Raw genomic sequence first — 14,860 nt, 5'->3', positions numbered from 1 at the left:
TCACAACAGGCCGGCTCTTATTGGCTCTCCCCTCGACTCACCGGCTGTGATGAACCTCTTGGCTTTCTTCGTAACTGGAGTCAAGGCCAGTACCACTGTAGCAGGAGTTTCCCCTCGCTTCAACACACTCTGTGTACCATTGAAATCTGCTGCAAGACACTTGTGCTATTGTTCGCTGTCTTAGGCTCTCTTCCACGAAGGTTCAGTTGACCTGGGACGAAAGGGGCAAGGTCGCTTCTCTCCTCGCCACCCTCTCACTTCCCGCCGTCTTTCTCCTTCTCTTGAACTGCCGCACCTGGTTAGCCGTCTCATCGTGCTGTCTCCCGTGCTCGGACTGTGCTCTCTTACGCCACCTTTTATCCCTTTGGAGAAGGGAAAGGGCCATCAGGTGGGTGTGATTCTGATCAATTGCCTGACTTTGCCTGACCCTAACATTGGGACATGTCAGGTAAACGGCTCTGGTGTTAGTCCGTTCTCTGGTGTGTCATGCAAAAGTGTTGGTATCGGAAAAGGGGGGGGGGGGAGACTGAGACGCTGATCTGATGCGCAGCTTACGGCGGACAAGGTAGGAGCACTCTCTTCGAAAGCACGCCCTCTGAGGGTGTGTTTGACACAACCGCCAGCTGGAAAAGTGGAGCCGGAGGGGCACTGGACCCATGCAATGTTGGGCTTCCCTGTGATGGTAAGACCCGTTAGTACGATCAAAGGCCTCCTGACCCTTGGGGAGCAATGGAGGTCTGTGATCGTCACTCTTTGACTTGACTGAATGAGGCGCCATGATGAGATTGGTAAAAATAGCCACGCATGTGCCCTAGAACCGACAGGGTTGTAGAAGCCAACTTGCTGCGCAACACACAATGGGCAAGGTAGAAGCGCTCTGCTGGAGAGTGCGGCCACTGAGGGGGCGTTTGTCACTGCGCCCCACCTATAAAGCCTGCCGTCCATTGATTGCAGTGGCGGGGCCTGTAGAATAGATGTATCGTTTCTCAGAGGTGATGAGATGCAGCTGATGGCCAACAGATAGCAATATCTTCTGATTCCCTGGCTAAAGCGGGATAGGTCCATATTGTTGCTGAGGCGCACCACTACAAGTCCACGAGGGCACCGGACATGGTCCCAGAGTATAGCTAAACTTGCAACCACACAGAGCAACATGGATACTGCTGCGTGGTTCCAGGTGATATTGTCAGAAATGAATACCCTGAAACAGTAAACTCAGGAGACAAACTTGGCAGTTCCCGATGTAGCGAAGGAGTTTAAAGATAAAAATGGCCAACTCAACATATAGGTCGAACGGACCACGGACAACGAGAAACGTACTAGCGGGGTGGACGATGACCAACGTTCGATGGCAGTGGAGCTTGATGCAGCCATTAAAGAGATTCAGCGCCTTCGAGCAAAGCTCAATGATCAAGAAAATTGCTCTCAGTGCAATAATATACAGCGGGTGGGGATGCCCACAGGAGCAGAAGGGTGACCTAGAGGGCTTCCTGTATTCTGTGTGGCAGTTGCCACTCCACCTTGATAACCCAGGAGAATTCCTTATTGAACATGCCCACAGAGCACCTGGTCCCAAACCAGCCAAGGGGGAGTGTCCCAGAATTATCACAGTATGCTTCCCGAATTTACAACACAAGCTGTCAATATTGAAAGCCTACAGACAAAAAGATGTCATACAGCTCAGCAGGGCGCAAATTAAGATATTCAACAATTTCTCGGCTGAGGTGGCAAGGCGACAGAGAAAGTTTAATCCAATTTGTGAGGCCCTTGAAGGGTTGGTCCATCTTCTCGCTAGATAAAAAGTGGCATTCGTTTGACAGCATGGACATTACTGGGTCAAAATGACATTCTTGGCACTAAATAAATACCGGACCTTGAGTTACAGGCCTACTCCTCTCACGAGGGGGACTAGAAACACAACCAATCCAAGCCGATAGCTTATTGGCAAAAGAAAGGTAGACGACCCAGGGGCTTTCCTCGTATGATGGAAGAGGGAGTGCAGGAGGCACCACCTCTGTGACAATCTCTAATACAAGTTTCTCCATTATTTGATGTGTGCGTGGTGTTTTTCGGCAGGGTGCTCAAACTCAATTGTTTGCCTATTCTAATTGCTGGAAATGAATTGTGTGAGCATGCTTGTGTAGTTATGGCTCTTGGTATATGTCAAATGTAAGCAAGCGACGGGCCGAATCTGTGTATATGCCACTGCTATAGATGGCGAGTCCTCCCCCCGGCCCCGCACCTCCACCCCGATATGGTCTTGGGACATTCCTCTTTGTTGGTCACTGTTGATGACGACAAAATCATTTAAATTTCGTCCGAATGTCCTGCATTGGTTGTACTATACTTTTATCGAGTTCCTGACTTAGGCGCTAAATGTTTGATTGTTCTTTATGGTCCTTTCTGTTTGGGGTTTTGTTTTTTTCATTTTTTTCAGGAACATTGGGGAAGTATATGATTGTAACTTTATATATTGTCTTCACAAAGGTATAATTGGTGGGGTGGTGTGGAACAGACTATATGCTTGTTGATCGCTACGGAAGGCATGCTGCACTGGCTATCTTGGGGAATAACTGACCTACTGAGTGTTGTTAGAATAGTATCTCGACCTACAGTGAGGCCATTTGGTGCGCACATTTAGTTCACTTGGGGGTCGGAGGGGTGACTCCCATTAGATGTATCACCCTGAGCATACATAGGGTTATAGTGACCCCATTAAGTGGCATAAATTGTTGAATCTCTTGTGGTATGAGCGTGGGGACTTGGCCTTTCTTCAGGAAACCCACTTGGATAACACTGAATCTAGTAAACAAGTTCATGGGTGGGTTGGGCGTATGAGCAGAAAAGGTGGAAGCAACACGAAAAACGACTACAGGAAGAACTACTGAACTTGGAAAGAGTAGATAAAGTATTGCGAGAACATTCCTTCTTGGGAAAAATGAAACAGCTTTATGTGGAGATTAAAACAGTTAGTATGGCCAAAGCTCAAAAATGTTCTCTAAATGTGCTCAGTCTTTCTTTGAAGACAGCAGTCTTCCTCTGCTCCCTCCCGATGGCTGTCCTGCTGAAGGGGCATCAGCGAGCACAGCTCATTGATACAATTAAAACTAGGTCCAGGGTCCTGCTTTCGGCATCTCGGATATCAACGACTGCTTCATTGAATTTTACTGTGAGCTATATTCCAATCCACCTTCGCCTAAAGATGGCAGAACCTATGACTTCCTGCGCGGGCACAGTTTGCCCTGCTCCTGCTGAACGCTCCAAGTACTGAGGATGAGGTAGCGGCTGCTTTGGTGGGGTTGGAAAAGGGGAAGGGTACCAGCCCAGATGGTTTTCTGATCGATCACTATAAAGCGCTGGTTGAAAAACTGGTCCCTAGGCTGGCGACTATATTCAATGAGGCGGGAGATGCAGGCTCTCTTCCTAATTGTATGCTTACCGCCAACATAGTTTTTCCTAGGCCTGGCGAAGATCCCATGGAGTGCAGCGCATATTAACCAATCTCTCTTATTAATACAGACGCAAAGATACTAGCCAAATGTTTGTCACAACGTCGGGAGCATATTCTACCCAAACCGGTCCATTCGTACCAGACGGGTTTCATACACATTCGGCACTCATGCGTCAATATGAGATGACTGTTAAACGTAATAGCCAGCGAGGCAGACCAGGATGACATAATATTAACTCTCATTGCTGAAAAGACGTTTGATAAAGTTAGGTGGGATTATAGGTTTTCAGTACTACAGACATTTGGCATCAAGGGATACTTCCTAGATATGGTGGGGCTCCAATATTGAAACACACAGGCGTCAGTGGTCACAAATGGATACACCTCAGCTCCTTTTGCCTTTTACTCAGGCACGCGCCAAGGCTGCCCATTATCACCGCTACTTTATGCATTAGCCATCGACTAGCTCAGTGCCTGGGGCCGGCTTGACACAGACTTGGGGGGGGGGGTGCAGAGTATGAACGGGGATCGAACATCCCATATCTCTTTGTGCAGATGACATCCTGTTATACCTCACACACTGGTGGGAAAACCTCCCACGGATCCAATCAGTTTTACAGGAATTTGGACCAATTGCTAGGTTTAAGGTAAATGATAAATCGGAGGTCCTATCGTTCCAAATTGATGTGCCCTGGCATCCTGGGGAGGCGGGGTGGCCCTGTTTGGCCCTAAATCAATACCAGACCTTGAGTTACAGGCCTTCTGCTCTCACGAGGGGGACTAGAAACACAACCAATCCAAGCCGATAGTTCATTGGGAAGATAGACGACCAAGGGGCCCGCCTTGTATGATGGAAGAGGGAGTGATATGATATGATCTTTTATTCATATCGCGCCCCTACACAAGTATTTCAAGGCGCGACGAGGCAAGAGAGGGGTACAAGGGAGGACAAAACAACTATCTTACTAGGCCCAGTGACATTGAGAACGTGCAAGTGCAGGGGAGAGGGAAGGGGGGAAGTGCAAAGGGCAGGGGAGGAGTGGGAAGTGCTTAACACGTGATCAGAACAACAACAGGTAGTGTGGCCAGCATGTGGCAAGTGCAAGAATTAAGCACTGACAAAGGTTGTGTAATAAGTGCAGGTAAGGGGACTGTAGGGTTGCGGATACAGACCCAAGTGCAAGGGTTGCCAGGAGGCAGTGCGGGTATGCAGCTGGGTGGGAAGGGATCTGGGCCCGACTTCAGAGGGTAGCCAGGTGCCCAGTGCAGAGAGGGACAGATCTGCAGGGGAGAGGAAGAGAGAAGGCAGAAGCAAAGAGTAAGGTCTTGAGGCGCTTCCATAAACCGAAGATGGTTCTCCTCAAGTTTCAGAGAGGCAGGGAGGCTGTTCCAGAGGGAGGCCCCAGCTGCAGAAAGATATCTACCACCAACTTGTTGCTTGGCAAAGCGACTAACCATGAGGGAGTTAGAGGTAGAGGAGCAAAGAGCTCAAGTAGGAAGGTATTTCCGAAGGGAGAGTTGAAGGTATTGAGGCCCAAGGCCCCAGAATGCCTTGTGGACAATGCAGAGGGTCTTGAATTTAATCCTTGCAGCCACTGGGAGCCAATGAAGTGAGTGGAGTTAAGATGCATACACTTAAGTGTTGTGGGTGATTAGGTAGTTATTAGCGACGAGTTATTTTACTCATAAAGACATATGTGTGCATTGGTACGCGTGGTCGCCACTTATTCACTCTCATCTTGTTATTAGTGTATACTAGGCTTTTCCTCTTGTTCAGTTCCTTAAGGGGGATGGTGTGTAGTGGCGAGTGACTGGCTTGTGAGGTCATGGCTTGTGTCATGTATGGAATCCTTATAATAGTCACAAAAAGGACCAGGAAACGGGTCTCTGGCCTGCGTGTACCCTTATATATTAACACAATAGAAGACTCAGGTTGATCAATTCTGTAAAAGTATTTTAATAAAAATTGTTTAATTTTTTCTTTTTAAAGTTCGCCCTCGAGTGAGGTACTTGGAATTTCTTAAAAAGCTGCTTCATAGATGAAAAAAGATGATTTTATTAGATTTCTCTATCCACAGGATGTTAAAAAAGGAGGACAATGTTAATAGATGTGTTTCTATTCTCTACTTCTATTCATTTAGTTTGAAAAAGTAGCGTCCAATTGTTTCTTCCGGTTTTGCTTCAAACATTTCCGGATTCCCATATTCTTCTTCTGTTCTGATCTTTTAACATTGTTATTTCAGAATTCAGTTTGAAAATGTTTTTACGGAATTCCCATCTATTTGTTGGGAGATCACAAATCAGGAAGTCCAGCAGGTTGTAGATAGATTAGTTACTAGTCTGGGACTATTCCTGATGTAGAAAGCCACAAAAAAGCCTACCGGTTTCAGTGGCAAAGAGGCCACATTCATCAGGGTTGGGCAAACGTATTGAAAAGTGGATGTGTCTACGTCTAGGAGGCTGGGTAGATGGTACCAGAGGATCCCACCTATAAAAGGGAGGGGGACGGGAAGAAGGAAAAGAGAGAGAGACAAGCACCATTATGGTATCAATAAGGTAATTTGACGGTGCTGTCATCTAGAAAATAAAAGGCTAGGTCTTACCTAGTTTAAGGGGTCCCCATAGGTGTCCATATGGGTGGGGAAAGTAGGTATTACTACTTCCCAACAGGGGTCATGGGTCGTTTTGTCATGCCATGGGGTTTCAAAAATGATGTAGCATGCTTACTTGCCCCTCAAAATATGCACCAAAAACCCCTGGGATGGGATGGGGGGTGGACCCATAGTTATAAAGGGAGCGGGACTGTTGCTCATAGAGCTCTATGCTACATCATTTTTGATAGCCCATTATATCACGCGATATGGTATGTTCCTAATCTGTTAAGACATGGCAAAACATGTTTTCTGGTCACACTTTCTAGGTAAAACTTTCTGGAGTCTCTCTTTTGAAGAAATTTGTCAGGGGTCATTCATATATGACCCTATCTTATTGAGCACTATCTTTAACTACTTTGCATCATGTAATCTTTGTTCGTCCCGTCTGGTTAAGAGTCTAAAATATGATCCCTTTTTTCCAGAATCCAGGGCATGACAAAACGACCCATGACCCTTGTTGGGAAGTAGTAATACCTACTTTCCACCACCCACATGGACACCTATGGGGACCCCTTAAACTAGGTAAGACCTAGCCTTTTATTTTCTATGATATAAGAATATGGGAATCCGGAAATGTTTTAAGCAAAACCGGAAGAAACAATTGGACGCTACTTTTTCAAACTAAATGAATAGAAGTAGAGAATAGAAACACATCTATTAACATTGTCCTCCTTTTTTAACATCCTGTTGATAGAGAAATCTAATAAAATCATCTTTTTTCATCTATGAAGCAGCTTTTTAAGAAATTCCAAGTACCTCACTCGAGGGCGAACTTTCAAAACAAAAAATTAAACAATTTTTATTAAAATACTTTTACAGAATTGATCAACCTGAGTCTTCTATTGTGTTAATATGTATGGAATCCTGCAATGCATCTTCTGAGAGAGGTTCCATTAGTGTCAGTTGCTGAGACACTGGGAGAAGATCAGCCTGGGTGGTGGGCACTGGTATCTCTGGTGTAGGCCTGACTTGTACCTGAGAACAGGAGCTAATAAAGACTCACAACTTATATCGCAACTGGAGTGACGTCTCTGGTTGACTCCTGCCTCCATTGCTTATATTATACCCAGGTACAGCCCCAAGGGACAACGCAACACACATAATTTCATAAAAGACAGGCTGGACAAGCATCATGCTGATACAATAAGAATCTAGCATTCAGGATCAGAAAGTAAAAGGCATGTGCTAAGATTCTGACGGGAGGTTTCTAGCTTCCCAAAAAATAATTTAAAAACAAAGCACAGAGCAAGACATTTTCAAAATAATAGGAGAAAAAAACAAGGATTGTCAAAGATAACAGGATTGGCTTTTCGACAGGAAGACATGTTCCGCTTATAACAATTTTCTTAACATTACATTTTTATTTATGTATGACATGTTCAGAAAATATCAGGGTACCTGTAACGCTACTGGACCTACAGGTAAGAGTCAAATAAACAAATAAAATTGGACCATAGCTGTGAGGTTGGAAAGAGGCTTACTTACACAATTCTTACAAAACAATTGAATTTATTACAAAATAGCATATTTAAATTCATCATACTGTGTTCTGATAAAAAAGCAAATACACATTTCTAATAGACCAGCAAATCTAACATCACTTATTTCACTAAAGGGTTATATAGAGCTGATAACACAGGGAATTATGCAATATGTGGGTGCTATGTGACATTGAGAGAATGTGAATGTATGGTGGAGTGAAATAAGTGATGTTAGATTTGTTGGTCTATTAGAAATGTGTATTTGCTTTTTTATGAGAACACAGTATGATGAATTTAAACATGCTATTTTGTAATGAATTCAATTGTTTTGTAAGAATTGTGTTAGCAAGTCTCTTTCCAACCTCACAGCTATGGTCCAAATTTGTTTGTATGACATGTTCTACAAATAACATGCTACTACTGATCTTTACAAAACAATAGTAACGTACTACTTGTCTATATTTTCTATACAAAATAAAAAATAATAGAAGGGTCAAGCTAAATTGATTAACCCATGGCTGTCTACTGGGATAATGTATCGTTTATGAATCGAGAGGCTGAATGGGCACTTAGTTACAAAGTTTTTATTACATCAGAATGTGCTTGATGGCTAAAAATACTTATTATCTTTCTGATGTTCTTGCAGGCACAAATGGAGGTTCACAACACCTAAATGTAACAAGAATGTAGATAACGGAGAACTCGCTATTGTCATACATGTATCCTGACAGAAACATAGTCCTCACATATTATTTCCAGTTTTTTCTCATACAGCCGTCTATGTTCTGGTCTACGAGCCAAAACGAAGTATACAAAAATGGGCATTTATGCATTATATATCAGTCACATAATTACAGACTTTTAATGTAACATCTAAAAGATGTATTGCTTTGAAAGGGTATTGACAGTTTTATACCTTGGCTCAAGCCATTCCTTAAAGGGGGGAGCTCGAAGGAGACCCACTGATGTAATCATTTAGCGTCAAACAGTTAACAAAGAGAAGCAAGTATATTGCATACAAAGAACTGAAAAACAGTTCATAAAGGTGCGCGTTAATGTCGGGGAAACGTACCAATACCACACAGGGCAACAGCCCCATTTCAAGTACCAATTTCAGTGAGAGAAGAAAGAGGGCATGAGATAAAGAATCAAAAAAAGAGTGAAGATGAAGCGGAAAAGGAATAGAGAGCAACAGAAAAGTAAAACTAACAGAGTAGAGTAAGAGAAAAGGGCACAAAAAGACAAAATATGTAAGGAATTAACAAAATAAAACAATTCGAGAGAAAGAGTAGCACAAAGTGGAGCTATAAAGACCACAAAAAACAGTCGCGTTAAAAAGAGAGGATAGAAGAGTAAAAAGAGTTGACAGACCACTATGAATTTCAGTTATGTTTACAAACGAATCCATACAATCTTACCTTAGGCATCTCCTGCGTATACCCGCGGTGCTTTTTTTTTTTATCACTGACGGCCCTCTTTGCCCAATGGTGTGGTGGGGCACCAACTCTCCGACCGTGTCCGCTTAACACCCCCACCTTTCACTTGCACCCTCCTTAAAGCCTCGCCTCCAAGGACGGCATTGCTGAACTGGTCACCTTTTCTTTTCAACGGCGGCGGCAACGGCCGCACCACTGTTCGTCCCACCTGAAAAATGCCTACCTGTGCCCTCTTGTTTTTTGCGGCGGCGCCGGTGCCCCAACTATATCAATCCGTGCCCATCTCCCAGGAAGTAGCGGGAGACTGGGGCAGACGGCTCCATGCAGTTTGTTTCTGTCCGGTTGTACTGCACAGTCCCCACCTCACCCGGAAGCAGTAGCAATAAGACAAACCGTTCGGGACCAAGGACAGCAGTACGTGGTGCCTTGTTTTTAATTAAAGATGAGATCAAATATAAAAGAAAAGGAAAAAGGCTATACTATAACAACATGAGATGACTTTCCAGGCGGTAATAAAACGAATAGGGGTTTCATAAAAGGAATGCAGCTGCAATGATTGCTGCTCCTTTTCAATTAAAAGGGTGCAGTTTATATCAATGCATTTTATGAACAACGGTCATTAAAACATTAACGGGGACAAACGTGTATTGGCTTACAGATAATTCGTTTCCAAGGAAAATATATTTTTGTTAAAGAATCCCGTAAGAATGTTTTACCGCCACGGTTTCGTTAACATTATTGTCATGACATAATGTTATATGAGCGTCTGGAGACTGCCCTTGGGTAGTAGCGGCGCGCGGTATAAATCAACATATGTCTTTTGTCTTTATTTTTTTTTTAGATTTAGCTGAGTACCAGGCGTTTTCCATGCTGAAGAGTCAGTGTGAGCATGTTTCCTCAAGTGTAACGTGTTTATGTTAAATGTTAAAGGTATTTGTATCGCGCACCGTCACCAATGGAATTGGTCCCCAGGCGCTCAGGCGGATCTGTAAACGATAAAGGTGGGATGGGTTAGTAAGGTGAAGAAGGGACTAGGATAGTGAGAGGAGTGGTGTTCTGTTGGCAGCTTCAACTCAGTATACACCGGGTGCTGAGCTTTGGTGCGGGTATCGGATCGGGGTCAGTCCGCGTGTGCTGTTGTTCCGGCTTATGTGTTGTTGCGGTGTTGTGAAGTGTGTGCGGCTTGTTGTGCGCGAGATGGTTGTGTGAGTTTTTTTAGTGGAATAGGTATGCAGAGTTAGAGTTTATATTGGTTAGTGGGTTACCTGACCTTTGCCATGCTAACATTCATAGTTCTGTCTGAGTGTGACACCTGTTGGCCCTCACATTCCCATCAAGACGCGGCGCAGGTCAATGTTTGGGACTCCATCCAGGTGTGGTCATGCCAACCCTCACACCCTCATCCAGATGCGGCGCAGGCTACTGTCTGGAGACCCGTCCAGGTGTGGGCATGCTAACATTCACAACTCCATCTGAGCGCCACGCAGGCCTGTGTTCACAATTCTAGGTGTGGCACATGATAGCATTCACGTTTTTTCGGGGCGCGGGCATGTTATCCTTCAATCGATCCTATCCAGATGTGACGCAGGCCAACTTTTATCTAGATATGTCTGCCGATCTGGATATGTTCGTTCGGTACGTACGAGTGGGAGAGTCGCTTGGAGCTTTCGTCTGGGTCTAGGTATGTGGTCAGTCTCTGCAGCCTTCCTTTGTGGCTATTTTCCATGATGTCTTATGCTCTGTCGGATGGTTGGTTATTTGGTTCGAGTGTTTGTCCGATATGAGAGTGGTCGAGGTTGGATTTATTTTCCTCATTGTTTTAATGTCTGGGCATTCTAGTGCGTCTCCGTTGTGGTTACGCTTTGAAGATCCATGATTTGAGGAGTTTCCTGAATGCTAGGTGGTTTGTTGTATTCCGTATATTCTTAGGTAGGTCATTCCAGGTTTTGGGTGCCTGGTGAGCGAAGGACAATCCTCCGAGTTCTTTTTCTGTTGTAGGGTTTTGGTTCCAGGCGTATGCCGGTGCTTGATCTTAGTGTTCTTGTCGGTTGGTGTAGCCGTAGTTTGTCGCTTAGAAAATCTGCGCCTTGTTTGTGTATTGCTCTGTGTGTGATGCACATGGCCTTGAACTTTATTCGTTGTTTCAGTGGTAGCCAGTGTAGTGATTTTAGCGTGGTGTGATGTGTTCTCTTCTGGGTAGCTTGAGGAGGAGTCTGGCTGCTGCATTTTGTATGTGTTGTAGTTTGTTTAGAAGTCGTTCGGGCATGCCCAGGTATAGGCTATTGACATAGTCTACTCTGGACATGATCAGAGAGATGATGGTAAGTGTTTTGTTGGCGAATGACAGGAACGGTAGGATCCTTTTTGCTGCTCGCAGGAGGAAGAAACATTTCTTGATTACCGAGTTTACTTGTGGCTCCAGAGTGAGGTTGTTATCCATCAGGACCCCTAGGTTTTTTACAGTTGATGATGGTTCTGGTGTGGTGCCGAGCTCTCTTGGCCAGGGCATGTAGTTGAGGTCTCCTCCCTTTTTTGAAACAATCATTACCTCTGTTTTGCCCGGGTTGATTTTGAGATGGTTGAGGTTCATCCAGTTGAATATGTCGCGAAGGCAATTCTCTAGTGTGGTGTTTCCTTCCCGGGTGTCTTGTATGTTGAAGATTATTTGAGTATCGTCGGCGTAGTTGTAGCATGTGAGGTCGTGTTTTTTGATGAGTTTGATTAATAGGTACATGTAGATGTTGAATAGAAGCGGGGAGAAGGATGATCCTTATGGTATTCGGCATGTGGCGATTCTGGGTTTGGATTTACAAGGTTTCATCCATATTGTTTCTGTTCTGTTTGTTAGGAAGGATTTGATCCATAGTAGGGCAGTGTCTGTTATCCCTAGTCCTTCTAATCTCTTTATGAGGATGGCGTGGTTGACAGTGTCGAAGGCTGCAGACAGATCAAGGAGAATCAGGGCGGTGCTGTTGTCTGAGTCTGCGTTTGTTTTTAGGTCGTCCCATATTGAGAGGAGAGCCGATTCTGTTCCTCTCATGGATCTGAAGCCAACTTGTGCCTGGTCTAGTAGGCAGTGCTCTTCTATAAATTCATGGGTTATTAGGTAGACCTACGTTTCTAGTAGTTTGGCTATGTAGGGTATGTTGGAGATGGGTCTGTAGTTAGATAAGTCCTCTACGTTTCCTGTTGTGTCTTTGAGTAGCGGCTTGATGTAGCGGCTTGATGTAAGCCGATTCGAAGGCCTGTGGTACTTTACCTGTTGAGATTGAGAGGTTTAGGAGGTTTCTGTGGTATTCCATGGGGGTTCCTTGTTTGAGAATTGTTTTGTATATGTCTGGGGGGCAAGGGTCTTCGGGAGAGCCTGACTTGTTGCTTTGGTTTACCATCTTGGCGAAAGCCTCAACTGATATTTTGGGAAGTTTCGTAGCTTGTTTGCGTGTTCCTCGTCTGTGTCGGTGTGGTTTGAGCTGTGAATGCTTGGTCTGTTTTGTATGGTGTGTTGGGTGGAGGTTATTTTGTTTTTGAAGTGGTCTCCGAGGTCTTCGCAAAGTTTCTTCGATGGTATTGGCGTGTTGTTGCAGGCAGGTGGGTTTTTTATTTCGTTTATGATTTTGAATAGTTCTTTTTGGGCGTTTGGTACTCTGATGATTCGGTTGTCGTAATGTTTCCTCTTCGCTTTTTTGTATTTCCTTTTTATATGCGCGGATCTGTTGTAGAAATTTCAGTTTGTTTGCGGTGGTGGTGTTGTTCCTCCATTCAGATTCTAGTTTTCGTTTTTTCCTTTTCATGGTTTTGAGTAGTGGGGTGAACCATTTTGCTGTGGTTTTCTTGCGTGATGGGGTGAAGGGCTTTTCTTTGACGATGTCGTCAAGGGTTGTTGCGATCCAGGTATGAAGTAAGGCAACTTTTTTGTCTAGGTCTGCTTCTTCCACGGTTGATGCTTGTGGTTTGCTGAGTTCTAGGAGCTTGGTTAGGTTGGAGTTTTTTATGGTTCTCCAATTTCTTTTCATCATGATGGGTTGCTTTTCTGTTGCTTTTTTGTGGGAGTGGTCGTTGTGATTATGAAAGGGATAATGAGGTGGTCGCTCCAAAGTATTTGAATTGGGGGTGCCGTGGTGATGAGATCCTTGTTGGCGAAGATTGCGTCAAGTGTATGCCCTGCTGAGTGGGTTGCTCCTTTGACTAGTTGTTGTAGGTTCATGGCTGCTAGTTGGGCGGTTAAGGATATTTGTGTGGTTGTGGTTTCTTCGTCGAACCAGATGTTGATATCTCCGAGGATGATCAGATGATTGTACTTGATGGCTAGGGTGGTGATTGCTTCTGTGAAAGCGTCTACGAAAGTCGCATCGTAGGTTGGTGGTCTGTATATCAGTATGAATTTCAGGTGGGTTTTGGGGTTTACTGAAAGTCGTAGTATTAAGGATTCGCATTTATCGATGTTTAGTGGATCTTCCATTTTGATGGCCAGTTGTTCCTTGTGGATGATCGCTAGTCCCCCCCCCTTTTGGATTTTCTGTTTGTTTGGATGCATTTGAAGTCTTCAGGCGGGCAGTTGTTGAGGGTGATCTTGTAGTTGTCATCTAGCCATGTTTCGGTTACAAATAGGATGTCTTTGCCTCCTTCTGACAGGAGGTCATATATTTCCATTGAGTGTTTGGACATTGACCTTGCGTTTATTACATTACATTGGATTCTCTGGGTGAGATTTTGTTTTGAGGTTATTTGTTGCTCGAGTTTGTAATTGTCTGTTCGTGGAGTTTCCGCATTGATGTCAGTAGGATGAAGAACAGCGATAGCTGCTTCTTCATTGAAGCGGTCTAGTAAGTTGATAACAGGGCTGATTAGTCTTGGTGTTTCTGCTGTGATGCTACTCCGATGATGATCAGCGGTAGTTTCTTCATTGGGTCCGATTGTTGGGTGGGAGGTGGCGTTGCTGGTTGTTGGTACTTCGCCGTATTGTGCGGGACGTAGTGGAAATCGATGTTGCCCCTCTGTTCTTGTAATGTAAGGGGTAATGGGGACGGAGCCCTCCCACTCTCTTGTTGAGTGCCCCCGTCTTTTTCCCGCGTGTATCAGGACATTTTTTGCATGTTTCGAGGTTTCCGTGTGGGGTTGTCGGTGTACCGTGGTTGTTGCGAGGTAAGGTGTGAGGTATAAGGATTTTTCTCTTGTGGGTTTTGTTCCGGTTGTGGTTAGATTATTCGAGAGATCTGTATAGTGGGTGAGAGTCCTGTCAGTGCAATCTAAACATCACACAGTACCGTTCGGAGACAAGGCCCCTGCTAAGTTTGAGAGACCTGCACGGTGGGGAGAGACATCCACCAGCGCAATCTAAACACCACACAGTGCAGTTTGGAGACGGAGCCCCTGTTAAGCTTTGACAGACCCGCGCAGTGGGAGAGTGGCCTATAAGTGCAATCTGGACATCCTACACGGTAATTTGGGGAGAGAGCCCCTGCTAAATTTGAGAGACCTGTATAGTGGGAGAGAGGCCTATCAGTGCAATCTGAACATCGTAGGATGCAGTTTGGGGACAGAGCCCCTGCTAGATTTGAGAGACCCGCACCGTGGGAGAGAGGCCTATCAGTGCAACGTAATCATATAATGCAATTAGGAGACAGAACCCCTGCCAGATTTGAGAGACCTGTACAGTGGGCGAGAGGCCTATCAGTGCAATATAAACCTCATACAATGCAGTTTGGGAGACCTGTATAGTGGGAGAGAGGCCTATCAGTGCAATTTGAACCTCATACAATGCAGTTTGGGGACAAAGCCCCTGCTAGATTTGAGAGACCTGTATAGTGGGAGAGAGGCCTATCAGTGCAAACTAAACAT

The 14,860-nt window shown here is 44.8% G+C and overlaps 1 protein-coding gene across 5 annotated transcripts in view; it reads right to left on the bottom strand.

Moving 5' to 3' along the window:
- KIAA1958 (KIAA1958 ortholog) overlaps positions 1 to 9,359 on the bottom strand; it is a 962,448-nt gene extending 953,089 nt beyond the window's left edge. For 2 of the 5 annotated variants that reach the window (XM_069630637.1, XM_069630638.1), the window contains exon 1: positions 9,005 to 9,358. The gene's annotated coding sequence lies outside the window, so the exon portion shown is untranslated. Of the gene's footprint in view, positions 1 to 9,004 lie in introns of all 5 variants that reach the window. The other 3 variants (XM_069630639.1, XM_069630636.1, XM_069630635.1) reach the window with 3 other exon arrangements.
- Positions 9,360 to 14,860: the final 5,501 nt, after the last annotated feature.

This window comes from Ambystoma mexicanum, chromosome 6q (genome assembly GCF_040938575.1).
Source record: "Ambystoma mexicanum isolate Mex_15411 chromosome 6q, UKY_AmexF1_1, whole genome shotgun sequence".
NCBI classification, from domain to species: domain Eukaryota; kingdom Metazoa; phylum Chordata; class Amphibia; order Caudata; family Ambystomatidae; genus Ambystoma; species Ambystoma mexicanum.
The sequence above is the reverse complement of the archived record's forward strand: the minus strand, read 5'-3'. Positions and strand labels throughout refer to the sequence as shown.